We start from the raw sequence: 12,117 nt of genomic DNA, 5'->3' as shown, positions 1-12,117 counted from the left end.
AGAAGCATATTTTGAAAATCTGAGATGACAGTGTTGTTAACAAAAGGCTAAGCTTGAGAGCTAGCATATTTATTTCATTTCATTTGCGATTTTCATGAATAGTTAACGTTGCGTTATGGTAATGAGCTTGAGTCTGTATTCACGATCCCGGATCCGGGATGGGGAGATCAGAAAGGTTAAAGTTTGCCACAAGCCACCTGGGAGACACACCAAACATGTGGAAGAAGGTGCTCTGGTCAGATGAAACCAAAATTAAACTTTTTCGCAACAATGCAAAACGTTATGTTTGGCGTAAAAGCAACACAGCTCATCACCGTGAACACACCATCCCCACTGTCAAACATGGTGGTGGCAGCATCATGGTTTGGGCCTGCTTTTCTTCAGCAGGGACAGGGAAGATGGTTAAAATTGATGGGAAGATGGATGGAGCCAAATACAGGACCATTCTGGAAGAAAACCTGATGGAGTCTGCAAAAGACCTGAGACTGGGACGGAGATTTGTCTTCCAACAAGACAATGACCCAAAACATAAAGCAAAATCTACAATGGAATGGTTCAAAAATAAACATATCCAGGTGTTAGAATGGCCAAGTCAAAGTCCAGACCTGAATCCAATCGAGAATCTGTGGAAAGAACTGAAAACTGCTGTTCACAAATGCTCTCCATCCAACCTCACTGAGCTCGAGCTGTTTTGGAAGGAGGAATGGGAAAAAAATGCAGTTTCTCGATGTGCAAAACTGATAGAGACATACCCCAAGCAACTTACAGCTGTAATCGCAGCAAAAGTATTAACTTAAGGGGGCTGAATAATTTTGCACGCCCAATTTTTCAGTTTTTGATTTGTTAAAAAAGTTTGAAATATCAAAATAAATGTTGTTCCACTTCATGATTGTGTCCCACTTGTTGTTGATTCTTCACAAAAAAATACAGTTTTATATCTTTATGTTTGAAGCCTGAAATGTGGCAAAAGGTCGCAAAGTTCAAGGGGGCCGAATACTTTCGCAAGGCACTGTATAAAAGTATTTGGTTTTAAATATACTTAAGTATCAAAAGTAAAAGTAAAAATAATTTCAAATGGTTTATATTAAGCAAACCAGACATTTTGTTTTTGTTATTTACGGATAGCTAGGGGCACACTCCAACACGCAGACATAATTTATGAACAAACATTTATGTTTAGTGAGTCCACCAGATCAGAGGCAGTAGGGATGACCAGGGATGTTCTCTTGATAAGTACGTGACTTGGACCAATTTCCTGTCCTGCTAAGCATTCAAAAATGTAATGAGTACTTTTGGGTGTTAGGGAAAATGAAAGGAGTAAAAAGTACATTATTTTCATTAGGAATGTAGTGAAGTAAAAGTAAAAGTTGTCAAAATTCTAAATAGTAAAGTAAAGGCACTCCAAAAAACTACTTAAGTAGTACTTCAAAGTATTTTTACTTAAGTAGTTTCCCCCACTGTTAACAGGGTATGTGTCTGGGGACAGCACATCTTTATTACAAATGGCTGTTTACTCATCTGGTACACTTCCTTGGGACACGTTTCTTTATGCCCCCCGACTTATTTGTAACAAGAAGGTCAGTGCTTCTGCAGCTTTTCCAAAACGTGTTCATTTTGAGGGTAATTGCACCAGATTGAACGGTGAAATACTGTTACCTTCCGCCGGCCTCAAGAAGATTAGTACCGGTGAGCCATTCAGATTGATCGAACGCGGCCGATGTGCCGGGTGAGGGATGGGAAGGTCAATGGTGCTGATGGTGCCTCACTTTGGGAGATTTGTTGTCAGTGGCTTTACTTTGGAAGAGGATAAATAAAGAGGGTGGTTTATGGAAGGCTAGATTAACAACCCCGATACTCTGACGGCAGTGTGTGTGTGTGGGGAGGGGGATAGAGCAGGGAGCATGTGACCCCTGTTTACGTCTGCTATTTTTATTTCACTAGCGTGTGTGTGTGTGTGTGCGCGCACGTTTGTTAGAATGATTAAAGGGGAAACCTGTAACAACAGAACCAGACTAGATTATAAATGGGTTGCATGACTCTTAATTGCCTCGTCAGTCTTTAAACCCAAACAACCCACTGAGTCATCATGAGCAGCGCAATTAAATCTGCATGTTCATTAAACCCTTCTTTCTTTGAAAACACATCCTTTCCAGAGCTGAACATCATATTTTCCAGCCAGCAGACAAGCCTAGGTGTCTCAATTCCCTTCGTTTTCCCTTAATCGCAACTATGCATTTTGTTTCCTTCGGTGCATTTTAATGCTGAACACATTCTCGGGCCGACTCAGGATGATCATCAGGGAGAAGGAGCTGACCAATCTCAGTCCCTAAATGTATTCATGTTCAATGAAAGCTATTCATCAGCTTAAAACCTCAGCTGTAAGTTCACAGTAAATTTGAACCACCTAGGAGAAATCTAAATGACTCAGAGGAGGTGAGCTTAAGAAGGCGAGAATGGAATGAAGGATTGAAAGGAAGGAAAAGGGAGAGGATGGATGGAATGGGAGAGGGAGAAGAGTCTCTTTTCTTCCATCATCGGTCATTGAGTATGGTGTGTGTGTGCAGGGTTGGATAGGTTACTTTCTAAATGGAATCCATCATAGTTACTAGTTATCTGTCCAGAATTGCAATCAGTAATATAACTTTGGATGACCCAAACTCAGTAACGTAATCTGATTACATTCAGTTACTTGTAGATTACTTTCCCCTTAAGAGGCATTAGAAGTAGACACAAATTAATGTTACCAATTGTATGACATCTGTTGCAGGATAAATCAATGTTAAAGTTTACATTGCTGGACATATATGGATGTAATATTTTTACTTCATGGGTTGGTTATGTAGGCTTCTTCTAACCCATCACGTTCTACTACATATGATAATACAATTAAATGATATCTTTACATTAATATATATAATTTATAAGTCCAAAAATTGATAAAGCAACTACAGATTGCACCTTTAGGTCTAACAAAGGTGTTTGAGTTTAAGCATGTGTCCATTTGGCCTATGGATTTATTTTTTATCATCATGAATTAGATTGAGCAATAAAAGCCCCACTTTTATTCCATAGGCTGGGATCCGCAGTATGCAGCTGTTGAAAGAGCGCATTTTTCACTGGCTGTCCACTGGTTTCAAAAACAATGATTGATAGGCAGCTTAAACTTCTTGAATTCAACCACTACTGGGTTGAAATACACATTTAGATTTGTGAACAGACATCCACAACAACCACAATCTGTAAGGCGCAAATAGCTAAATGAGAGCAACAGTGTGATTCACAGGAATGCGCTATGTAGATATCAATAATATCCGTATCGCCTTAGACTACACCACTGCTGTCATCCTGACCTCCAAGCGTTTATTCAAGTTGGATAATCTTTGGATGCCAACAGCAGTCGTACCATTGGAAGACATAGCTTGGACTGTAGCCTACAAAAGCCTATTCATGATCTTTTCCCGCGATCCATCAAACACATTTGGTGTGTCATCATAGTGGTCTCTGACTTGCGGTCAGACTCACTCACTCAGGTGGAACAAACTTAAACTTGCACCTTATTTTCAATGCTGATTTGAATGTCATTGAGAAAACAGAGAAGTGTTAAAGATTTTTTTCCGAATAAACATCCTTTCTGAATTTAAAAGTAATCCTCGAAGTAATCTTCTAGTGTTCAAAAGTTTCTGTAATCTGATTACAATATTTTTGCTGGTAACATTATGGATTACAGTTACTGTTTTTTTGTAAGCTCTTATATGTAACAGATTACATGTAATCCGTTACTCCCCAACCCTGTATGTGTGTATGCGTGCGTGTGTGCGTGCGTGCGTGATGATCAAGGCTTGGGTGACTCCCAGTAAATATATTCAGCATCACAGGTGAGTTGTCTTTGGCGACCATGCACACTGATTACTGATTTCAGAAAGACAACTGATGTGAGAGGGAGGGCTATAAAGAGAGAGTGCCATAGAGGGTGGCGAATGAAAGAGTGCCACAGAGGGTGGCGAATGAAAGAGTGCCATAGAGGGTGGAGAGTGAAAGAGTGCCAGAGGGTGGAGAATGAAAGTGTCATAGAGGGTGGAGAAGAAGTGATAAAATGAGCATAGGGACAGACAGTGAGGGTGAGAGAGAGAGAGAGAGAGAGAGAGAGAGAAAGAGAGAGTATAGGGACAGACAGTGAGGGAGAGAGAGAGGGAGAGAGAAAGAGAGAAAGAAAAATAAAGAAAGAGAAAGAGAGAGAGAGAGAGAGAGAGAGAGAGAGAGGTGAAGAAAGAGCAGGCACTCTCGAGACTGCTGTGTGTCTGGTATTCATTTGTCCGTGACACTGCACCCCCCCCCCCCCCCCCCCAGTCATAGCCTGGCGAGAACTCCAAAACACACCAACAACTAAAAGGATGAAGGAGAAAAGAAACCTGCAAAACCTAAAACAACAGAAAAACCACCCTTCATGTTCGAGATGAGGACCTTATCATTGGCTACAAACAACTTGGGTGCAAAATACTAATCAAGTCGGTCGACAGTCAGAATTCCTGGAGACGCTTTTATGGGATTTGCCGGGTTATGTTGACCACGTTTGTACAAGGCTTTTCCGACAAGGAGGACGTTTGAATCGCTGGTCTATCAGAAGCCTTTTAGCAAACATCAAACAGTGCCTGGTCTCTGGAGTAGTAATTACATCTACCATCTGTGGTTTGACCCGACCGACCCGCCGCTCTTTAGAGGGCGGTGGGTTCGTTTTTTTTTTATCTCTGACTGCCCACGACTAGGCCTAATAGACTGCGTCTTGATCTGCAGGTTCCCTTGTGTAAGACAAGTGGGAAATCCAAAAGCATTAGTTATGTAAACTAGTTTGTCCATGTAGAACATGTAATTATACATTAAACATTAATAGTGCTCGGGACGTTATTTTACACATACACTCAATTGTGTTAAACACGGATGCTCGATCTTATTAACAGAGCCGCAGTGACTTGTCATTTTTTACATCAGCGAATCAAAGTCTAATTGGAGGATAACAATGACTCTGTTGGGTGGCGATCCGTTACGAGCGCTTGTGGTGTGTGTGTTTCTGGAAAGAGAATACAAGGATACAAATGCGTAGAGATTATGAAAGAAAGCAATCCCATCGACAAACCTTCTTAGGTTTAGCGGAATCAGACATAAGTTAATCCGACCCAAAATAACAGTCACTTTTCATTGAGAGAAAGTGGGTCATTTTATGTCTAAAGTTCTTGTGTCTAAAGTGGATAAACCTTTCAGTCACGGACTACATTGAAGCTCTCATTATGACACACCACATACACACAGACAGACATGATCGAATGCACACACACGCCCATTGTATGCAGAATAGCTCTCCAGACAATAGATTATCCATAGCAGCCTTCCATCAGCACATTTGTGATCAGTTAGAATTCACCCCCAGTAAATCACAAGAGTAATGGCCTCTCAGAAATGAGAAGGTTGCTGGTAACCTTAGACTCCCCCACCCACCACCATTTTTATTTTATTTTTTATCCCCACATGCAGTTTTTCGTCCAACAAAATAGGCACTGCATAGATAATCACAGACGGTATCACAGACTGTATCACAGACTGTATCTAACTAAAACCATCCATCGAGACATTGGTGCATGGTTTCTGTGATAATGACTTTTACAAACTTTTGGCATGTGAGTCAATAAATTAAAAGCTTTGAACTGAAAAGTTTGAATTTTTATAATAAGAAAGAATAAGTGTTGCTAACATGCTGATATTATTGTATTATAAATGCAACAGTGCCCTAGGGACTTTTTAAAGCTAAAGCTGACATTTTCATTCTGGCACTGCAAGGGAATCAAATAACAGCAACTCTGTGGGCAAACAAACTCATTAAATGAAATGTGGTAATCATGTCAATAAAATGTTGTAAAAGTATATGAACATTGCGATACAGATTGTTCTTGGAACACCAACGAAAACTAGGTTGGTGTGTTAAAGCTGTCTTTACTGCTCGCCTCAAATATAACTCAGGTACACCTGAACGTGTACATGCTATTCCAGGAGCAAATCATGTTCTCACCCTTTTTCTTCTTCCCTGAGCACTGGAGTGAAGTCCTCATCTTTGGAAATACTTCTTCCCGGAGCACTGGAGTGAAGTCCTCATCTTTGGAAATACTTCTACCCTGAGCACTGGAGTGAAGTCCTCATCTTTGGAAATACTTCTACCCTGAGCACTGGAGTGAAGTCCTCATCTTTGGAAATACTTCTTCCCTGAGCACTGGAGTGAAGTCCTCATCTTTGGAAATACCGCTTCCCTGAGCACTGTAAAGAAGTCCTCATCTTTGGAAATACTTCTTCCCTGAGCACTGTAGTGAAGTCCTCATCTTTGGAAATACTTCTTCCCTGAGCACTGTAGTGAAGTGCTCATCTTTAGAAATACTTCTACCCTGAGCACTGTAGTGAAGTCCTCATCTTTGGAAATACTGCTTCCCTGAGCACTGTAGTGACGTCCACATCTTTGGAAATGCTGCTTCCCTGAGTACTGTAGTGAAGTTCTCATCTTTGGAAATACTTCTTCCCTGAGCACTGTAGTGAAGTCCTCATCTTTGGAAATACTTCTTCCCTGAGCACTGTAGTGAAGTCCTCATCTTTGTAAATACTTCTTCCCTGAGCACTGTAGTGAAGTCCTCATCTTTGGAAATACTGCTTCCCTGAGCACTGGAGTGAAGTCCTCATCTTTGGAAATACCGCTTCCCTGAGCAATGTAGTGAAGTCCTCATCTTTGGAAATACTGCTTCCCTGAGCACTGTAGTGAAGTCCTCATCATTGGAAATACTGCTTCCCTGAGCACTGTAGTGAAGTCCTCGTCATTGGAAATACTGCTTCCCTGAGCACTGTAGTGAAGTCCTCATCATTGGAAATACTGCTTCCCTGAGCACTGTAGTGAAGCACTCATGTTTGGAAATACTGCTTCCCTGAGCACTGTAGTGAAGCACTCATCTTTGGAAATACTGCCTCCCTGAGAGATTTTTTTAATCATAATAATAATTAATAATTGAATAGTAAGGGGAAAGCATTTGGAAAAATGTCCATCTAGAGTGAAATATTTTATTTTTCACTTGCCAATTTCTCACTGTGGCAAAACACCGAAACACACCTACAGTAAACAATTGGAGTTCTGTGACCACCCCAACAACCAAAACCACTGTTGACACATGCATGCCTTCCAAACATCAAATTACAAAAACAAAAACACCCACTGATGTCTGGCCAGAGTAGAATCATTTCCAGCTCGGCTCAGATGTGCTGTTTGACATTTGTTCCGGTGATATGAAAGGTCACAGAGAGATGTGTGGTGTGAGATAGAAGGGAGAGAGAAAGGGAAGAGGACAGAGGAGACAAAAGATGTGGCTGAGCGAGTCCAGCAGATGGCTGTCAGTCGGCCAGCCTGTACACGTCACAGCATCACACCACGGACCCGCAGGCCTGGTCAAGACTTTCTACGGCAAAGAGAAAGAGGAAGTGGAAGGGTTCTCCCTCACACAACATGAGGTAGCAGGTAGACCACTGGCAGGAAAGGGAGTGGAGAGTGTTTGGAAAAGGTGCCAAGATCCACTGGCGTTGATATACTACATTGTAATGCTTTACTATTGGACTGAGGTGAAAACAATGTCATGCCTAGATGAGGGTGGACTATGGTGTTTGACTATGGTGCTCATTAAGCCACTACTTTCTTTTCAAGGTCTAGGCCAAGTTACTTAAGAAATATTTTTCTGTGAAATGGGCAATAATCATACAACTGGATTTACTGAGAAAAAAGTGGTTAGTGGTTCTTGATCACTACCTTGAGCTATTTGCTAACGAGTGCATGCATGCTGGTCACGTCTACTACAAGGTAAAACACGGTAAAAGAGGACAGCATGATAGACCCATGGAGACATCAGCTAGTCAATTAACTTGCTGTGCATGCAGTACACCTGCATGCCTTCTAACATTGTATCTAAGTTGAGGAGAAATTGTCTACAGGGTAGATGTGTTTTAACTTTTTGAAGCCTGTTTCAGCACTGCAATGTGGCTCATGGTGAATCATGTGGGGATGAGAAGAGAGGTAAACAGGTTTACACTTCAACGTGAAGAAATCCCCTTCAGTTCTCAACCTGTGCGTTGGCAATGGGGGGATACGAACATGCGAATAGCCAAGAGACTGGCGAGATCTCAAAGTGAAAGGTTGTGAATTAGTGTTCATCGCACGTTTGGGCGCGTTCACACACGCACCGTCTAATTTTAACGGTGTTACCGCGCTTGTAGAATGCGATGTGTTAGAAAAGTTTGACTATGCTGGAACAAAAGGAAAGAAGACAGAACAAAGTTTAGCAGCATCTGCATATTCCAAGTACAACACTATAGAATTGATATGGAATATATAAGCAAATGTGAGCTGTGAGAAGATCCCTGAGGCAAAATATTACACCTCGAGATGCCTTTGTTGACAGCTCTAATATCTCTCCTTTCACTTTCACTTTCACATGATATAGCTATGGCTGCTTTCAAAAGAAGTCACAGGAGAAGACCTACAAAGACGTAACATTAATGTCCAATCAATGTCCATGGGTGGCAAAACCGGGTTGTTCGAGCCCTGAATGCTAATTGGCTGAAACCCGTGTTATAATCAGACCATATACCACGGGCATGACCATTTTTTTTTTGTTACTGTTCTAATTACATTGGTAACCAGTTTTTAATAGCAATAAGGCACCTCAGCGGTTTGTGGTAAACGGCCAATATACCACGGCAAACGGCTGTATTCAGGCACTCCGCAATGCGTTACCCTTTAGCAGTGGTATCCTCCTCGGGCCTTGCTGCTTAATTATATACTGTCCATACACACCACGTATTTACAATTTATTTTTCTGAAATTTCTTGATTTCTTGTTTAGATTATTTTTGTATTGTATTTGCTAAACAGGGTGACATTTTTTGTTGACTTCACGTTTAATTCACATTAGTTGGCAACTCAACCAATTGTAAATCAAAACTAGACGTTGAACTGATATCTGTGCCCAGTGGGATTCTGATGCACTTTTGGAGCTAGTAACATAAGCATTTCAATGTACCTGCTATAACACCTGCAAATCTGCTTACGCGACCAATAAACTTTGATTTGAAACTTTCAACAATATCAACAATCAACTCCTTTTCAACAAAGAGACTAATACCACACAAGTAATATAAACTCTTAAATTCAAACTTCAGACTTATTGTTTTGGGCTTTGGTCCCTGACATTGCCAGTGCTCTAGAAGCTTGTGGTACATTAAACCTACAACACTTTGATTTAGTGCTAAGTGTCTTCACCTCCGGGAAATGTGCAGTTGTTTAATGTGAAGCTTCACAGAAGGTGTATATGAGATGGTAATTTCCAAGAGGAGAGATGCTGAGAGAGATAAGGAAAAACAAATATCTGGACATTAAATTGGCTCCCGTCACTGTCTTTGACCGCCTAGAGCCAGAACATCAAAGCTTGGGTTAGTGGTGGTGTGAGGGGAGTAGGTAGAAATGGGCTCTTCTTGGTTAAAAGCTGGTTCCTGTCCGAGACGCCACATTGGATGGTGTCATCGATCCGATTCTAACGGAGTGTGTGCATCTGCGAGTGGTCCCGTTATCAGCCAAAGCCCCTCCTCCCCGAAGGGGGCCTCCATTTTGTAATATTGTAGAGTAAACGGTGGAGGACGTGAGATAGAAGGGGCATTTGGGACAGACACCTACCACCTACGAGTCTGTCACCAGGGGTTACGAAGAGCACTCGGGCCCTAGATGGCGGAGCAGCAACTCAATGAAAAACAAAGATGGGTCAGTGAGCTCAGTGAGTTATGTTAATGCACACAAAGTCATCTTTGGTTGGCGAAACACATGATCAAAGTCTCAAAAACAAATACATAAAAAAACAACTGAGCAGGTCTTCAAAGCATGTCAACCCCCTTGAAAATGTCAAACCCAACAGGACTTTAGCGATCTGACTTCTAAGGCAGTGCGTGAGCAATGTTAATTCCCTCCTGAAGTGTGAGCTGCCACATTAAATTCTTACGGAGTGTGTATTCATTCATTTGCATTTCATAAAAGTCACAATCAATAACCTCAAAAATGTGTGTGTGTGTGTGTGTGTGTGTGTGTGTGTGGTGGTGCAGGGTTTTGCTTGCCGAGAATCCTGAATAAAGAAGAGGGAAAAAATGAATCACAACATTCTCCTCCAATCAGGGCAATTAGCTGTGGATCAGTGTCAGGGAGCCAAGGTCTCCAGCAGCAATTCGGGAAGGAACGGGTCTGGCCTATACTCCAATACCCAAATACCCTCACCCCCTCCAATTTGCCAGTGGCGGCCTCTCTCTCTCTCTCTCTCTCTGAGCTCTGAGATATAGCAGGCCTTCACTGGCAGTGACGCGTGCTGCATAGGCTTGTGTGAGCGCAGCCCTGAATGTCCCTCTCACAGACACTCACATACCCTGGGGCTTTTTGTGGAAAATGAGACCGTGGAGAATGAGATAATAAGATTATGGTACGTGAATGTGTGTGGCGGAGTTTCTGCATACATGAGTGTGTGTGTGTGTGTCATAATTGTGTCCTACCATGTGTAAAAACAATCAATCAGCTCCTTTAAAACAGTGTCATTATGGGTAAATAGAAAATCCACTTTGATCGATAGGGTATTGACTGTCTTATTATGCATGTGTATAATAACAAATATGTTTTAATCATTTCATTGCCAATTTATTCTGGGTATTAAACTCTTTGGCTGTGTCTCGCTGAGAGAAAGCAACATGATGGACAGATTCCCTGTATGTTGAACACATGCACAGATTATATCAAACCAAGAAGTGTGTTTACATTTTGCACACATATGTACAATATACTGCAATGGTGAGAGAGTCTGATCAAATAATTCATACTTTTCAGACAGATCACGCTCTACGGTTCAGTCTGCTTTCACAAATGTCACTGTACTCAAAGATAATTCCATAAACTGTAAGGAATCAATGATGATTATGAGAGTTTAAACAAATATTGGCATGAATAGGATCATCAGTGAAAGGGAACTGGCATACTAAGCATCCAATGATCGTACATACTCTATTTCAGATGCATATCCTTGCTTGCAATAGTTTTATCAAAACATCAATAACTTTTGTTCAACCATATCCCTCTCCATCGCTTGTGATAGAATATGTGTTATTACAGCAAACTTATTAGACAGTAAAACGTATTTGTACGCTCACATCGACAAGAGTATCATACTTTTTCGTTCACACTAACCCTGAACACCTACTCAAACTGCCAACTGATAGACTGTCTCAACTTCAATTCAGTCTCTCTTTCCAGACAGCTATATAATGATGTGTTTTTAAATCCCCTTTGGTTTTTATTACAAAAGGGCCATTCATTTGAAAGAGAAAGGAGATAATCTCTCCTTGGCTACAGTGTGGCGCCATGTAAAGTACTTTCTTATTTCTCATTAGGGCCTACCCAATAGATATGTGAATTAGAGGCCCTGAATGAAAGCAATGCGCCCTTAATAATATTGCCATTGCAATTTACAAGAGAGGATTAGGTTTCTTATAATCATAATTCACCCAACTATTTTTTTGGCCTCCCTGGACAGTTGCCTTCTAAATTACCTATTTCAATGGCGTAATTAAAATGGTTCAGTCACTGATGACTCGCGGGAGACAATCACTCTTTTACTAGAACGGGTGCCGCAACAGTATAAAACTACTGTACGCACATGTAGTAGTCACTTTAATTAGGTGTTAACACAAAAAAAAGATGGTTCCTCAGATCAAAACTGTGCAATTTCTTAATTCTTAAAAGTCTAAACTGTTGGGGATGGGGGGGGTCTATTCTGACATATGTGACCCGTTTCAAGAAGCTAGGCGTATGTCACACATCACTACTTCACAGGACAGGCATTAACTTTTTTTATTTTTTTTTATGTGTTTTTTGGCAGAAATGCCTTCTGGAACATGTAAACTTTCATGTGCCTTAATAACAAACTTGTATGCCATCTGTAAATTACAAGCGTAGTTGGTTTAGCCATGGGAAAATACAGGAACCTTCCCTCTAGCCATGATTGGCTGAGATAGTTGACCG

At 41.2% G+C, this 12,117-nt stretch overlaps 1 protein-coding gene and 1 long non-coding RNA gene across 16 annotated transcripts in view; one reads left to right on the top strand and one right to left on the bottom strand.

Annotated features, from left to right (window-relative positions):
- The window catches only part of LOC149973250 (uncharacterized), a 226,416-nt gene that overhangs the window by 696 nt on the left and 213,603 nt on the right, over positions 1-12,117 (top strand). The window lies entirely within an intron of this gene.
- LOC110500605 (receptor-type tyrosine-protein phosphatase delta) overlaps positions 1-12,117 on the bottom strand; it is a 612,371-nt gene that overhangs the window by 424,562 nt on the left and 175,692 nt on the right. The gene's annotated exons all lie outside the window — the stretch shown is intronic.

The sequence above is a fragment of the Oncorhynchus mykiss genome, chromosome 21 (genome assembly GCF_057628025.1).
Source record: "Oncorhynchus mykiss isolate SJ-2025 chromosome 21, ASM5762802v1, whole genome shotgun sequence".
NCBI classification, from domain to species: domain Eukaryota; kingdom Metazoa; phylum Chordata; class Actinopteri; order Salmoniformes; family Salmonidae; genus Oncorhynchus; species Oncorhynchus mykiss.
The sequence above is the reverse complement of the archived record's forward strand: the minus strand, read 5'-3'. Positions and strand labels throughout refer to the sequence as shown.